We start from the raw sequence: 13,884 nt of genomic DNA on the forward strand, positions 1-13,884 counted from the left end.
ATTTCAAAGTCAAATATCCAGTGAGTAGGAAAAGGTAAAAATCAACCCTAATCTGATTATTTTATTAATAATGAAATAATTCCAAGGACTCTGTGCGAATGCAGAACTCATTGTGACACTGCAGCTGCTGAGCATATAAAGAATTAGGATGATTGAAGGAGTGGAATTTGGGAACTGAATTAAGGTACCCATCAGAAAAAATTCTATATAGAAAGACATACCCAACAAAACACTATCACAATAAAAGCAGCAGCATTAGAACTTAGGGAACAAATGTAATTAATTTCTGAACCTTAATGGTCGGAGTATTTTAAGTGATAATTTACCAGTTTACTGGCAGATTTAAAAAAAAAAAAAAAGAATAACTGATACCAGACTAGGAGATATGTCTAGACTAGAAGAGTCAATAGGAGATATTTCTTTAACACATTGCAACAAAATTGGCAACCAGTCTATGCATATCTTAGACATTTAAAATACACTGGGGATACGTATATGCTAAGCAGTCAAGGAAAGCCAACTTATAAGTTAACTGTGAAACCCAAGGAAAGAACAACACACTTAATCACCATCTTACGACTTAATTCCACTTCCCAAATGCTGAAGCTTTCTATCAGAACAATTCAACAGAGGAAAAACACGTTTTTAGATTGCAATGGAAAAGGCTCCCTTATAACTTCTTCTAAGTAGTCCACTAGGAAACATAATATGTAACTATCAATTGTGCAAAAAGTCAGTGCACTAGCAATTCTGAAACCTGAAAAGACCCTCGCTTTTCTAAAAGTAGAGTAAGAAACAAAGCAGTCAAAAGAACACAAAAATCCCCACGGTTGGTTTTCTCTGTGTGCAGTAACAGCCTGGAAGTTTAGATTTGTGCCTTCATGAGGCCTTCAAATACTTGCCAAAGTATGTCTTGAAATTAAGTGATGTAGAAATCATAGTCCCCTCAAGTGAATACAGTAATTTTCAACAAGATGACTGATTTTACATTGAGGGTACAGAGGTGTCTCAGGTGTGTTTCAGGATGCCTGCGGCTCTAACAAATGCTCTCTGATTTGTGGAAATGATGGCATGCCTCTCAGGTGAGGGCAGAGTTAAACTCAACTGCAGCAGCATTCAAGGAAGACAGCAGTACCTTGTCCATCGCAAGAGAGATTCTTTGCCATAGGAGAATAACTTTAGCAAAGAAAGAGCATAACTAGTTCCTCCATCCAGGGCTGCCAAATAAAATACAGAATACGTCAATTACATGCACCTCCAGGTATTGCTCACTTTGGGAACTGGAAATCCAAACGCAAGTTTATAAAACTCAACAAGGCCCTGACTGTTGATGAACAACTTAATACTTGATCCCATTTAGTATTTTTTTATCTATTTAATACTATTGGTTGAACTCTTTAATTAACACACAATTACTCTTAGGTGTTTAAATTTAGTTGAAAATTGATCCCTGTTACATGTAAGAGTGGGAATAAGAGAGAGAGGAAATGTACAATTTGGGACATACTCAATCAGTCTTCCCCAAAAGGTAGAGTTAGAAACGTGCCAGGGGATTCCAATTCAATCCCATCAAGGTGGAATGTACCAATTCCATCTCATTAGTCCAAATGATCAGTTCCAGTTACAATTGATCATAATGATAGGATTAAGAGTCAAAGGGATCATATAAACAAGACCAGTGTCTGCTAATACTAACTGATAGAATTAAAAAGGGAGAGAATGATCCAACATGGAAAGTGGGATACACAGCAGACTCACAGAATGGCAGATGTCCTAAACAGCACTCTGGCTTCAAATTCAGCCCTTAAGGCATTCAGATTTGACTGAAGATCCCATGAGAGTATTTTAGGCATGGGATGCCAAGACACTCTGGGAAAAACAAACAAAAAACCTAAATGAAAGATCTCTGTGAGTGAGATCCCAGTGGAAAGAACCGGGCCATCAAAGAAGGAGGTACCTTTCTCTGCAGGGAGGAGAGAACTTCCACTTTGACTATGACCCTGTCGGAATAAGATTGAAGTCAGCGAACTCAAAAGGCTTCCATAGCCTTGGCAACTCATAACAAGAGTCTAGGGTGATTACTGACGCCATAAACAAGAGTGTCAAATTGTTAAGTCAACAACAGGAGTCACTGTGCACTTACTTCCCATGTAGGATCTCTGCCCTTAATGTGTTGTACAATGTGAATTAATGCTATAACTAGTACTCAAACAGTACTTTACACTTTGTGTTTCTGTGGGGGTGCGAACTGTTGAAATCTTTACTTAATATATACTAAATTGATGTTCTATATATAAAGAGAATTGAAAATGAATCTTGATGTGAATGGGATAGGAGAGGGAGCAGGAGATGGAAGGGTTGCGAGTGGGAGGGAAGTTATTGGGGGGGGGGGGGAAGCCACTGTAATCCAAAAGCTGTACTTTGGAAATTTATATTTATTAAATAAAAGTTAAAAAAAAAAAAAGAACACGAAGCTAACATAAACCAGTGTTAACCCTGCCTTTTTAGTAACTGGGGGCAACATACTCAATGCCTAACTAGACACAGACCTGGAAATCCAGCAACGGAGCCTAACTTACTGACTCTGACATTTTCAGCAGGCTTGCAGTTGTGAAAGCCATGCACGTTGTTTACCTACTCATGCTTTTGATCCACTAACCTGCCTCAGGCTCATCAGTGGTTCCAGGCCAGGTCATCTTCAAAGTCAGGTTCAAGGTCAAATTGCAACAGCCTCTCTTCCAAGGCCCAGGTCTCCCTCCCAGTCTTTAACAGACTCATGTTTGTAGTGGACTAACCTGTGACACTGCCCATCCACAGCCACTGATTTCCATGAAGTTGACTCCTGAGAAAGAAGCATCAACAGCAACTGCAGATATGAAATCTACTATGTAATTTATGAGCAGAAAAAAATATAGGAACATGGAAGACAAATTTTCCCCATGGGATAGGTATTTTAGGCCTAAGTAAGACTAACAGCAACACAAGAGCCACTACAATTAGCTGACAAAGAGTGTGAAAGCATTTTTACAAGGTACAGTAACACTCCGTGTAGGTGTAGGGTACTAAAATCCAAAGCAAAACAAAAGGAAAAGGAAAAGACTTAGAACATATGAGAGAGGAAACAGCTTGATTTTCTTTCAGGAAAGATACCATCTTCAAAACAAGTCTTCACTCAAGGTTAACAGCTATCTGTCATGCTAATGTCCCCTTCAAAAGCCCTACAACACTCACAGTTAATTTTTACTATTCATTACTATTTATTGAGGGTCTCCTAAGTACTGGATAAAGTGATTAATGTTCTAACTTTATTTCATTTAATCTTCATTCCAATCTTGAAAATTTGTATTTGTTTTATTTTACAGGTACAGAAACTGTTAGGTTTTATTTTGCACATTCCATTCACTTTCTACCACACAACTACTTATTTTGCTTTTCTATTTCAGAGAGCATCTCTGAACTCAGACATGATAAGTTAGACACTGGGAAACAAGGTGGGGCTGCTCATTCTGGTTGCAGCACTTAGTTACAGCATAGCAACCTAACCCTCAATGCATCTCCCAGTCTATTTTTTTTAAAGAATTATTTTATTTATTTGAAAAAGGAGTTACAGAGAGAAGTAGAGCCAGAGAGAGATAGAGGTCTTCCATTCCACTGGTTCACTCCCCAAATGACCACTACTGCCAAAGCTGAGCTGATCTGAAGCCAGGAGCCTCTCCCAGGTCTCCCATGTGGGTGCAGGGGCCCAAGGAGTTGGGCCATCTTCTGCTTTCCCAGGCTAGAGCAGAGAGCTGGATTCGAAGAGGAGCTGCCAGGACTCGAACTGGTGCCCACATGGGATGTCAGGGCTGCAGGCTGGGGCTTTAAGCCGCTATCACAGTCTATTAAATGGGATTCATTCCCCCAGCTCCAGAAAATTAAATAGCTAAAACGATATCTCCAGGAAGACACACAGAAGTTAAAGATATACACATGCAATCAGTATAGCTGTTCTCCTAAAATGAACATTTTCATTCCAGTACTCATGGAATGGTGTAGAAAGGAAGTGAAGTACCTCCCCTTAACTAGCAAGAGCTGCCCAGTCAGCCTCAGGATAATTGGGATAGTAGACCGAGCAGCCAGGGTAGACTCAGGGCAGTGATAGAGTTTTATAAGCTTAGGGAGTTGAGCTTAAATACAGAGCCCTTATTTTGTAGGTTTTGTTTTCACCTCCAAATGAAAATCAAGGAAGGAAAGGAACAGGATGCTTTTCTTTTCTAAAAAGAAAGACGTTTTTCACTCTTAATGGGAATGAGTATGCTTCAAAACATACTTCCAGCAGACACAACCATTTAATTAGAGATTTTCATTAAGGGGCTATTTTGAAAAATAGTAAAACTTTATTTTTTCCATGCAATGAATGAATTAGAGAGAAAAGCAATGAGCAGACATGAATTTTAGCTGAATCTGCTGCAATCGTGTTGTTCACATTTATTTGAAGATGATTTATGGCACATATTTATAGTAAAGATTATATATTACAGTTCACCAGAGGGACTTTTTTCTTATTGCCTTTCCCCCATATTCGTAATTACTTTTATACTTAGCTTCCTAGTTTTCATTACACTTCAAGATTTCCCAGGATCTTAGTGTTCAATTTTATCAAGTGCAGCAGAACTCCTACATACCTTTTAAGAAAAATTCTTCAAATTAGAAATACATTCTAGAAACATTCCTTCCTAAAAGACAAAGTGTACAGCATATGTGATTTTTTTCCTTAGTATAACTAAGTTCATGATCATTTTAAATGTGTAGTTCATAACTCTTTTTAAGAAGACTTAAAGAAAACGCTACTCTAACATTTTATGAATCCTGACATGATCAAACTATGTAATTTATACTTCATACTTAAATATAATCATTGGCACTTATAAAACTATTTTTAAAGTTTTTTGTTCAGATATTCTCAGCATCTTCCAACATTTTAAAATGTGATTTCTCTTCATTTAAATTCACCATTTCTGCCAAATGTGTCCTTTCTCTTGCTTTTGTCCTCAAAGCCTTTACAATATAGAAGCTAAATAGAATAATATATAACAACATCTGAAATAAGTCCTAGTTATTCCTAACTATGAAACACACTAATACAGTAATACTGATAAAAACAACAACAACAAAACATGATTCTAGGTACCATGAGGCACTCACATGCTTTGATTACATAACCAAGAGCATAAGATTCAGAAGAGGGGGAGGAAAAAGAACATAGAAAAGCTTATCTTGCAAGACTGTTCACAGAGGGGGCCAGACCAACATGAACCAGAAACGGTTATAGCTCCAAAAAACAGACTTTGGCTTAGATTTTTTTTTTTAAACCTACAAGGTATGAAGACGTAGAGTGTACACAGGAAGGGTGCTACCCTAACGTTTGGAGTAAAAACTTAAGCGAACTAGTTCTCTGAGGGGTAGGCTTTATTTTCCTGAATTGTACCTTCCCTCTGCCTCTTTTACTTGTCAAATAAAGCTTTCCCCTGAGCTGTTCCTGCTTCAGGCTGATTATCTGACCACACTCCAAGCAGAGGGACCCCTTGCATCCACTAACAGAGGCAGTCGCACCTGACAGATATTTCCTTTCCTTCCCTTCCCCTTTCTCTTCCTCCCCCTCTTCCTCATTCACATTTTCAATTATTTTAATAAGAGTATAAATATTTTAATGAAATAAATCTTGATATATATTTATAAAGTGAACACAATTCAAAATATAAAGAGTTACGGAAAATAATAATATGTTGGATATGTCAAGCTGGGTTGATTAATTAAAGCTTCCCATTGGTCATTAAATTGGATTAGATAACATCAGAGAAAAAGACTGCCTGTTCTAGGTTTTGTAAGTAAGCCCAAGTCAGTCGAGTGCAGAAAAGTAGATTGCCTGCATTAGAGAGTGAGGTTTGTCCAAAAAGAATGGATAAAGGGAAGAGAAATGCACTTTTTCAATCAATTCTTGAAATCGCAAAAATAGAAAATACACATTTTAAAAACTTTCAGTTGGGGCCAGCGATGTAGCACAGCCAGTAAAGCTACTGCCCGCAATACTGGCATCACACATGGGTGCCAATTCATGTCCCAGATGCTCCACGTTCAAATGAGATCCCTAAGGCTTGGTAAAAGCAGTAGCAGATGACCCAAGAGTTTGGGCCCCTGCAACCCACATGAGAGACCTGGAAGAAGCTCCTGACTTCTGGCTTAGCTTGGCCAGCCCCAGACGTTGTGGTCCTCTGGGAAGTGAACCAGCAGATGGGAGATCTCTCTGTCTCTCCCTCCTTCTCTGTAATTCTGATTTTCAAATACATAAATAAATCTTTTGTGAAAAAACAAACATTTCAGTTCATAGTTTCAATATTTTAAGATTAAAATTCAAGACCATCCAAAATTTTCTGACAGTCACATAATTGCTATAAATGTACCACTTAAAATAATTTAAATTTGCAATACCTGTTACATTATGCATATTGCTACTGCCTTCCATTAAAGACACCGTAAATGTCTTTCAGTAAGTAACAAGGCTGAAATTCCAGGTATGCAGACTGAGGTTCATGTTCTCATCACTACATTAGTGATACTTAATAAAGCGTGAGGAGCTGCTAGCTTTCCATTTGAAATTTGACTTAATTAGAATTTACATATGGAAAATGTAGCCCTTTTTAGAAAAATGTTTGATGAGGTCTTATAGATGTATAAAGTGGTACAACTACACCCACAATTAAGATACAGAGCATGTCTTTCATCCTAGAAAGTTCCCTATATTCCTTTATACCAATATTCTCTCACTGTCTCAGCCTCTGACAACCTGTGGTTTGATTTCCATACTTGAAATTTTTCCAAAATCTCATACAAATGAAATAATGCAGGTTAGATCCTTTTGCCCATTTCTTTTACTTAGCAAATGCTAAGTAAAACTCTTGGCCATAATTATAAGAGGTTATCTCTAGACTTCGAATTCTATTCCATTGATCTATATGTATCTAATCTTATACCAATAAGATATCAATATATATATAGATATATCAATATATATGTTGATATCTTATATATCAATTGACATATCAATATATATTATATATTGATATCATATATCAATTGATATATCAATACTGATATATCTTATATGTTGATATATCAATATTATATATTGATATACCTTATATATCAATATGTCTTATATATATCTTATACCAATAAGACATACCAATATCACGTTGCCTTTTTACTGTGGCTTTATATTAATTTGCAAATTCAGGAAATGTGAGTCTTGTAATTGTTCTTTTTTAAAACTCTAATTATTCGAGGTCTTCTGAATTCCTGTATAAATTTTTGGTCAATTACTGAAAAACTCCTAATGATAGTTTCTAATAAATGATTTTAGCACTGCTAACTTGTAATCTGCTTTCAGAATTTTCTTTGCCATTTTTCAACACCTTGACTATGATGTATTCATCTAGGGACAGATTTCTTTGGGCTCTTTTGACTTGTAATTGGTTGGGCTTCTTGGATATATAGACTGATATTTTTCATAAAACCTAAGAAATTTTGACCCTTACTTCTGTAAATACTGCTTCTTGCTCTTTGGACTTCGGTAACTCCTACACATCAGTATACTGGATGCTACTTCACATCCCTGAGGCTCAGTTCATTCTTCATTCTTCCTGATTTTCATGGCAAACTTTATCAGTCTTCAAATTCACTGATTATTTGCCAGCAAGTCTACTTTCAAAGTAATCAAGCAAATTTTCAGTTGTGTCTTTTATCCAATTTCTATTTATTTATAGGTACTCTCCATCTGGTGAAAGATCACTCACATAATTCTACTTTTTAAACATGGTTTCCTTTAGTTCTCTGGCTATACTTATTACTCCGCTGAAGTCCACTGAATTTTGTAAACTCAGTTTATCACCTGGGCCCCTGCATTGACAATTTCTATGGGACACTTGTTTTTCTTGAGTAGGGGTCATACTCTGGAACTTTCATTTTTCTTAATATTTTAATTATAAATTTTTTATAGGCCAAGTGCTTTGAGACGCTCAGTTTTTAAATATCCACATACATTTTAGTGATCAAGCAAATTCACTTTAAAATACTAGTTTCAGTTCATCTGTTGTTAGGACAGGAAGCCGATTTTAACGGGCTAAGAATTATATAATTCAATAGTGCAATTAATTAATTTGATCTATGCTTGGAGAAGTTTATTATCTAAGGAAACAAAAAACAGGATAGTTTGAGGTTACGTAAGATCAAGGATTTGATTGTCCATCAAAAATACTTCTAATAGTAGAAAACTGTTAAGACTTGCATTTGATCACTGGGCTGATTTAAAAATAGATGGAAAAGGACACACTTAACTAAGTGAAATAATATGTAATTAACAAGGCGTCTTGCATCAGTTACCTAAGAATCAAAGTGAAACACATATAGAACTTCATATATTCTCTGTTAAAACCACATCAAAGCAGCTGATCTACATTACAACATGCTACCATATGCTGTGTCACCTCTGCAAAGTCAGACTTGCACATGGATCTTATGTAATGATTTTTCTTTCTTTCTTGAAAGGCAACCAACCATTGCTGAGCCTATTCATCCTGACCAGAAAAATCAGTGGATTAAAAAGGGAATAGGGGGCGCCGGTCTGTCCCAGTTGCTCCTCTTCCAGACCAGCTCTCTGCTGTGGCCCGGGAAGGCAGTGGAGGATGGCCCAGGTGCTTGGGCCCTGCACCCGCATGGAAGACCAGGAAGAAGCGCCTGGCTCCTGGCTTAGGATCAGCACAGTGCACCGGCCGTAGCGGCCATCTGGGTGGGGGTGAGGGGGTGAACAAATGGAAGGAAGACCTTTCTCTGTCTCTCTCTCTCTCACTGTCTAACTCTGCCTGTCAATAAATAAATAAATAAATAAATAAAATAAAAATTAAAAAAAAGAAGGGATTGGGAGGTAATGAAGATGCAGTAAGTTAGTCTGTTCCTTTAAACTTTAATGAAAAGACAAATACCCATGGATTTTGTTGGGTTATTCCATAAGGAAAAAATATATTGATTGTCCCCACCCAAAATTAATGCCCTTTTTTAAAAAATTTATTTATTGGGGCTGGCACTGTGGTGTTGCTGGTAAAGCCACCACCTGTGGCACCAGCATGCTATATGACCACCAGTTTGAGTCCCAGCTGTCTACTTCAGGCTCCCTGCTAATGGCCTTAGAAAGCAGCAAAATATCACCAAAGTACTTGGGTCCTTCCTCTCACATGGGAGACCTGGAGCACACTCCTGGTTCTTGGCTTCAGATTGGCCCAGCTCTGGCTGTTGCTGTCATTTGGGGATTGAACCAGCAGATGGAAGACCTCTCTCTGTCTCCCTTTCTCTCTCTCTGGTACTCTGCCTTCCAAATAAATGAATAAATTTTTAAAAGCAGGGAAAGGGAGGAGGGAGGAAGGGAGGAAAACATCAAGATCTTTCATCCACCGGTTCAATCTCCAGATGACTGAAACAGGCAGGGTTGGAGCAGCCTGAACAACAAAATCCATCATGGTCTCCCATGTGGGTGACAGGGGACCAATGACTTGGGCCATACTCTGCTTTCTGAGGTGCATTTGCAGGAAGCTAGATCAGAAGCAAGGTACTCAGGACTTGAACCAGCACGCTGATAGGGAGTGCTGGGATCACAAACAGCAGCTTAACTCAAAGCACCTCAATGCTGGCTTCTTAATGTCCTCTTGTCTGTCTCTACCTCTGCTGCTCCAGGATTTGCAGCTTCTATTTGTAATAAAGCATACTAGGTATGGTTTAGTCATGCCTTGGCATTTACTGTAGTTGAATTACTAACATTTATGGGAAGGCACCTTATTTACACTGCCATCATCACAAACTGCACCATCGAACAGCTGGTCAGTCAAGAAATCCAGAGCAGAACAGAAAGGATCCATAGAAAGCATTCATCTGCTTGCGAGAAGACGTATGTCAGCCAGAGCTGTCAGGGCTCTCAATGATCAACATTCCCTGTGCAATAGCAGCAAACAGTTGAAGCAAGTACTAACAAGACAAAATCTGAAGACTTGTCATATCCCATCACACAAAGAGTATCAGCAGGCAAGGACAGCTGTGATTTGCTGTCATCTCAATATAAGAAAAAGAAACTAGTGTGAAAGAGTTTCACTTCTTCTAAATGTAGCTAACCATTTACTTAAACTTGCCAAATAATGATAACTGCTGCCGCCTAGGCAAGTCTATGATCACCAGTTTTATATTTTCTCTTAGTCCTCATTATCAGTCACATGAGGTACTTATTTTAGAGAGAGAGTTAAGGAATTGACTTGTGCTCACAAGTTTCTATTCTGTGCTTAATATTCTGCAAAACATAGAAATACAAAAATATATGCCTTCATGCCCACCTTCACAGAAAGCAACTGTATAGTCTGGTAAAATATATCCTAAGAAGTTGTAGCAAAAATGAGATGGTGATAACAAAACACACTTGATATTTTCTAAATGTGCACTGCATAGCATTCCATTTAGCACCCTCCTTTCATTATCCCCATTAATCTTCAAAGCCTCTGAGACAGGTGCTTTGTTAATATTTGTGGATGTGGAAACTGAATTCCCACGGAGTTGAGTTTAACCATCCTAAGTTATTAGCTAGTAAGTGAGGAATACTAGGACTGAGATATTTACCAACCACTCTAAGACACAAAGAGAGCTATTAACCAATATGGGAACTCTGAAAGCTTCACACAGAAGTTTTTTTTTTGTTTTTTGTTTTTTGTTTTTTTTTTTTGACAGGCAGAGTGGACAGTGAGAGAGAGAGACAGAGAGAGAAAGGTCTTCCTTTGCCTTTGGTTCACCCTCCAATGGCCGCCGCTGCAGCCGGCGCACCGTGCTGATCCGATGGCAGGAGCCAGGATCCAGGTGCTTTTCCTGGTCTCCCATGGGGTGCAGGGCCCAAGCACCTGGGCCATCCTCCACTGCACTCCCTGGCCATAGCAGAGAGCTGGCCTGGAAGAGGGGCAACCGGGACAGAATCCGGCGCCCCGACCGGGACTAGAACCCGGTGTGCCGGCGCCGCAAGGTGGAGGATTAGCCTATTGAGCCACGGCGCCGGCTACACACAGAAGTTTTTGACGTTTGAACGGAGGCTTGAAAATCATGAGTGCAGTGCAGTTTGAAGGAAAGAAGAAAATCTCAGGCCTGAAGGCACAACATACCAGGCAATTGTCACAAATCTGGGAACCATCAGCAGGTCTGCAGAGCTAGAGGAAATGGTGGGTGAATATAGCATTGAGTGGGAGCTCAGGGAATACAAGGGAGTTCTATCTAGATATTTTAAGGGCCTTGCCTTTATTCTTTTAAGACATTGATCTTTCACATAATACAGTCAGCAGCTCAGGCCTAGGCTTTGTCAATTGTTAACTCTGCTACCTTGATCATGAAAATATTCAATTCCTGTTTCTCCATCTGAAAAAAAAAAAAAACAGGGATATATACAGTAGCTATTTGATAGGTTGTTAGCACTGAAGGAGAGAGCATTTGTAAAACACTTATTCTGGTACATCAAAAGAATATAATGAAAGCTATTCTCATCACTATTTTTATTAATTTTTTTAATTTTAAGTTTAATTAGCTTTTAACAGACTCAATGTGCTTTGCAGATACAATTCTAAGAACATAATGATATTCCCTTCTTCCTTCTCTTTACAACTCCAATTTCACCCTTATAATGTAAATTTTAAAGTAACCACAGATCATTAAAACTATATTACTATAACAGAAATTAATTGACATACATACAGCCAACTGATTTTTGACAAAGGTGCTCAGACATTTTGGTGGTGTGAGGATAATTTCTTCAATGATTGGTGCTAGCAAAACTGGATATATATATATATATATATATATATATATATATATATATATACACACACACATATTTGAAATTAGATCCATATCTCTCACTATATACAAAAATCAACTCAAGATGGATCAAAGATATAAATTTAAGACCTGAAACTATGAAGTTTCTGGATGAAAACAGGGGAAACACTCTAAGACACTGGTATAGGGGATGGCTTCATGCACAAGACTCCCAGTTCCAGGAATTCGTCTCACTTAATACAGCATCCTGATAAGGTGCATTGAGTGGTACTTAAGAGCAACAAAGAAACGAGAGCAGTACTGTGCTTATTGTGGCCAAAGATATCTTGCTAAATCTATGGGGAGATCAACCCAATTAGGGGGACCTCCAGCAAGTATTGATCCCCAAGCCAGCACTGGTACTCACAGAGGGCTGGTAAAAACCCTGGCATGAAGCGGAGTCCTTGTGCCTCTTGGTTAACTTAAAAATGCCAATAATTGACATAACCTAAGCCAGGCTTGCAGGTTCTGGAGGGACCTGATCCTGTTCCCTCATCTCCAGAGGATCACAAAAACAGCCTGCATGCAGATGAGGCACTAATCATCTACTTACTTAGTAATTCAGCTCAGGAGACATTAACTACTGGACTATGCCAACGTGAAGGCAACAAGAGATTAAGCTCCAAGGCAGGGTTTGTTTCAGCACACTAGATGTAAGGCTAGCAACACAACTCAATTCTGATGGCCCATGTAGTGGAGCCAAAATTATTTCTCTCCTTCCAGTGCCCCATCAAGCCCAACTGACATAATACATAGTGATGTTGTGAATTCCACTCCCAGGAACTCTGATTTCATTGGAATTGGGATGTCTTGGGCAACAGATTTTCATAAAGCTCCTAGAAATTGATAATAAGCAGCTGAGGTGGGGAACCATGGGCTATGGGCACAATGTTGTGGAAAGTACTCTTGTCCCCTGCCCCCTGGTCACTGTTCTAAATGATGATGAACCAGAAGATCTTCCTGTGGAAAAGTGAATCATCCTCAGAGCAATGAAAGAATTGCTAATGTAATCTAATTTAAGGCATTACAAAATAAATGCAAGGTATCATGAAAGGATACAAGCAAAGATGAAGTAGTATACAAGATATATTGCCACTTCATCCATCTGCTGCTCTAATGAACAATTTGGTAATATTTTATAATTTGTACGACATGACTTCAATTTAATGTTTGGATTGAACTTCAAATAATTAACCTAATCTATACAGATGTTCATACCCTAAAAATAAAAAAAAAAAAAATTAAGAAGGAAAAAGAGAACAAAAATGGTTACCAGTAATTCTCAAATGACCAATTAATAGCTGAAAAGATGCAGCAACTTAATACTGTGTTCTAGGGAACTAAAACTTATGTGGTTATCTTAGTACAAGGGAATTCGTATAGGAAAAACTGAAGCAAGGCGGACAAGATGTTTGGCCTGGCAATTTCGATGCCTGCATCATGCATCATACTGCCTGGGCTCCATACACTGCTCTGGCTCCTGATTCCAGCTACCTGTTACTGCAGACACTGGGAATCAGCGGTGAAGGATCTGGTACGTGGTTCCCTGGCAGCTAAGTGGGAGGCCAGGCTTCCTTTCTGGCCCCAGCCCAGGCCCAGACACTAAAGGCCTCTGGGGAGTAAACTAGTAAATGGGAGTGCTCTGTCTCTCTGCCTCTCAAATGAAAAAAAAAAAAATGAGGCAAAAAACATAATAATACATTCTGACTAGTTGACAGATCGGAAAGCTTGAATTTGTCCTATTTTTCATTTCACAAAAAGTATTTTTTAAATTCTTCATATATTCAAGTGTTAAATGGGAGATAACTGGATTTTCTTTCAAGATTTATTTTATTTATTTGAAAGACAGAGTTACAGAGAGAGGTAGAGACAGAGAGAGAGGTCTTCCATCAGCTGGTTCACTCCTCAGATGGCCGCAACTGCTGGAGCTGTGCCAATCTGAAGCCAGGAGCCAGGAGC

The 13,884-nt window shown here is 38.5% G+C and overlaps 1 protein-coding gene across 6 annotated transcripts in view; it reads right to left on the reverse strand.

Annotated features, from left to right (window-relative positions):
* CHRM3 (cholinergic receptor muscarinic 3) overlaps window positions 1-13,884 on the reverse strand; it is a 613,309-nt gene that overhangs the window by 467,178 nt on the left and 132,247 nt on the right. The window contains exon 1 of one of the 6 annotated variants that reach the window (XM_051821486.2): window positions 2,796-6,991. The exons of the other annotated variants lie outside the window; for them this stretch is intronic. The gene's annotated coding sequence lies outside the window, so the exon portion shown is untranslated. Of the gene's footprint in view, window positions 1-2,795; window positions 6,992-13,884 lie in introns of those variants that run through there. 6 annotated transcript variants of the gene reach the window in all.

This window comes from Oryctolagus cuniculus, chromosome 13 (assembly GCF_964237555.1).
Source record: "Oryctolagus cuniculus chromosome 13, mOryCun1.1, whole genome shotgun sequence".
Taxonomy (NCBI): domain Eukaryota; kingdom Metazoa; phylum Chordata; class Mammalia; order Lagomorpha; family Leporidae; genus Oryctolagus; species Oryctolagus cuniculus.